This window comes from Plecotus auritus (assembly GCF_963455305.1).
Source record: "Plecotus auritus genome assembly, chromosome: 1".
In the NCBI taxonomy this organism is placed as follows: domain Eukaryota; kingdom Metazoa; phylum Chordata; class Mammalia; order Chiroptera; family Vespertilionidae; genus Plecotus; species Plecotus auritus.
In genome coordinates, this window is record NC_137770.1 from 125,774,605 (window position 1) to 125,778,081 (window position 3,477).

Sequence of the window (3,477 nt, forward strand, 5' to 3'; positions counted from 1 at the left end):
ATCATCATCTCTCTCTCTCACTCTCTTTCTCTTTCTTTGATTAGATTACCTGTTTATTATAAAGGCTATTAAAGAATACAGATCAACAGCCAGATGAAGAGGTACAGGAAGCAAGGTCCCAAACAAAAGAAATTCTGTCCCTGTGGAGTTTGGGGCCTGGCACTGTGGCATGCAGAAGCATTCTGGTTCCCCACCAGGGAAGCTCCTTGAACCCTCTTCTTTTTAGTTTCTTGGAGGTTTCATTACATAGTCATGATTGATTAACTACTCTTTGGCCATTGGTGATTTATTCAACCTCCTTCATCCTCCCCCCTCCCAGAAATCGGGGGTGAGACTGAAAGTTTGAACTCTATATTCCTGACTGGTTTCTCTGGCAACCAGCCCTTCATCCTTAGGCGTTTTCCAAAAGTCATCTTAAACATAAACACAGTTGTGGTGGCAAAGGGCCTATTATGACCAACAGGAAGTTCATTTCACCTTTATGGTTCTGAAGTGATTTCAGAAACTGAGGACAAGAGACAAAATATTATAACAAAAGATGCTCCCATTGCTCTTACTACTCAGGAAATTCCAAGGGGTTTAGGTGCTATGAGCCAGGAACCACAGATGAAGACAAAATATATATGATAAATATATTTTAGTCACCTGAATGATTTAACATTCTAAAGCTGTAACACTCTTATGTGAATTTGTACCAGCTTAACTTCAAGAACATATAAAAACTTTGCTCCTACACAGCTCTAACCCCACTTAGTTAGTTATTGATGTTACAAAATTACATTTTTATGCATTGGGTTCAAAACCATAGACTAACAATTGTTTCTTTAATACATTAGTCACTCTCTTTTTTTATCTTTGTTGTTTTTTTTTTTTTTTACTTCTTTTTTTTTGTCACTCTCTTTTTTTTAAACCTTTAACATTTTTATTGATAATATCTGGAGGGGATAACATCCAATTGACCCAAATCCAAGTATAAAATGGCAACATGATTATGATACAGTAAAGAAGGGGAAGTAACATGACATTTCTCTGGAGCCTCATAGAACTAAAGACCACTAGGATTATGAGCAATTTACATGTTTATAGAATACTAGAGGCCTGATGCATGAAAATTCATGCAGGAGTAGGCCTTCCTTCCCCTGGCTGCTGGCACTGGCTTCCCTCTAGGACCCGGAACCTGGGCTTTCCTCCTCCAGCTGCTGGCAGGCACCTGGGGTCTGGGCTGGCTTCCCCTGGGCCACCTGCAGGCACCCAGGACCCAGGCTGGCTTCCCCTGGGCCTCCCGCAGGCACCTGGGATCTGGTCTGGCTTCTCTCGGGCCACCTGCAGGCACCCATGACCCAGCTGGCTTCCCTCCAGCCCCGGCTTCATCAGGAAGAATGTCCAGAATGATGTCTGGAAGACGTCTGGTCTAATTAGCATATTACCCTTTTATTATTATAGACTAGAGGCTCAGTGCACGAAATTCATGCACTGGTAGGGTCCCTAGCGGCTGGCTAAGACCACCAGGTACTCCCTGCCTTCCCCTGGCTGGCCCCACTCCCTGGTCAAACTCCTGGAAGAACTCCTGGTTGAAGGGACAATATGCATACTATGCTTATATTATATAGGATTGTCCCATGTTATCTGTGTATCTTGATAGCGCTTCAAGCATTAAAAAAGCACATTGGAAATAAGCCCAATTCTTATTAGTACTATCAGGGAGAAGATACTAGACATACATTTTACTTATAGGTGTGTTGATGTCTATATTAAACAAAGTTTAGCCCCTGGTGATGCCACTTCTTTTTATTTTCTCATTCATTTTCTTCAGAGGGTTAATTTGTCTGAACCAATGACACTTCATTATTTCTATTAAGCAAATTAAAAGGACTGTTGTAGCTTGCAGTGTAGTAAACCTTTTCATCACAAACTTTTTCTTCTTCCCTCAAAATGCTTCTTTCCCCTAAAATGTTGATGTTAGAAGTTGTTCTTGATTCTTGTGGGCACTAGAGAATCTATTGAAAGACCATACAAAGACAGTCATTTTGGCTCTGTCTTCAATGAAGACATCTGACTCTGAAAGTCTGGGTGGATCAGATTGCTGCTCAGAGGGCATATACAGGGAAATGGTAATGGTAGACTCACTAAAAGGATCTGTACCCAGCTCATCATTGGAGCTGTCATCCTTATTTTCATCTCTTTCTTGTTTTTGCCTTGAATGTAGCTGCTCAGCCTGCTAAAGCCAGTCTGGATGGAAGAATCCCAATCTATTGAGTCAATAGAGGTGCTGACCCACTTGGCTGGTCCATAGAGTCAGATCCCTTAACTTCTGGGGATTCTGGGGGCTGGAAGTTTGAGCTCAGGGTGCTAGAAAAGTCAGGTGAGAGCCTTGTTCCTGGTGGCAGACTGCTGGTGGTATCCTTACATGGTGGAAGAGATTACATTAGTCTCTTAAATCAAGTAGAACACAAAAAGTAGAGCTACAAACCAAAGTTACAATATACTAGCTTTTATAATTATCCATGAATTTACCTTTAGCAAAAATTTTTATTTCTTCATAAGGCTTTGAGTTACTGTCCAGAGTCCTTTCATTCCAACCTGAAGAACACCCTTCATGCCAGGAAAGTCTGTAGTAAAGAACACTCTCAGCTTTGGTTTATCTGGGAATGTCTTAATGGTTCCCTCATTTTTGGATAGTTTTGCCAGGTATAGAATTCTTGGTTGACAGTGTTTTTCTTTCAATACTTTGAATATGCTAATCCATTGCCCTCTGGTTTCCAAGGTTTATGATGAGAAATCTGCTCATGATCTTGTTGGCAAAAATATAATGAAAGCTACTTTCTCTTATTTTATAGATGTTAATAATATAACTTATCTTATGCAACAGAACATTTTCTTATAGATTGTAGTATCAGTCAAGTTATAGCATCATTTTGAGACCAATAGGAGTTAAAAAAAAGGAACTGAATATTTTAAGTGAAGGCATTATAAGATCTTTTAAAGACAAAAATTATTACAGAATTTCAAATTATATATGAAAAGCTAATTGCAGTATCCTGCAAATTTTAATTTCTAATAAAGTAAATATCAGTTTTTAATATCCCACATAAACAAAAAGCTTTTTGGAGTCTTTTTTTTAGCATAAAAGAGTTTGATATCAAAAACTGAGAAAACGCCCTAATTGGTTTGGCTCAGTGGATATAGTGTCAGCCTGCAGACTGTAGGGTCCTGGTTTTGATTCTGGTCAAGGACATGTACCTTGGTTGCAGGCACATCCCCAGTAGGGGGTGTTTAGGAGGCAGCTGATCGATGTTTCTAACTCTTCCTCTCCCGTCCTCTCTGTAAAAAAATAAACCAAAAAAACCAATAAAATATATTTAAAAAAAAACACAACAACACTGAGAAAACTACTGTGGTTTATCCCCAGCTGTCACTGGTTCTTATCTTGCTCTGACCTTATAAGGTGCCATTGTGATGGAATTCTAAAAATCTCCT

At 39.5% G+C, this 3,477-nt stretch overlaps 1 pseudogene across 1 annotated transcript; it reads right to left on the bottom strand.

The window, feature by feature from the left end:
- Positions 1-1,796: 1,796 nt before the first annotated feature.
- On the bottom strand, positions 1,797-2,295 carry LOC308241012 (heme-binding protein 2-like; annotated as a pseudogene). Its single transcript has one exon. The product of its transcript is annotated as a heme-binding protein 2-like (transcript).
- Positions 2,296-3,477: the final 1,182 nt, after the last annotated feature.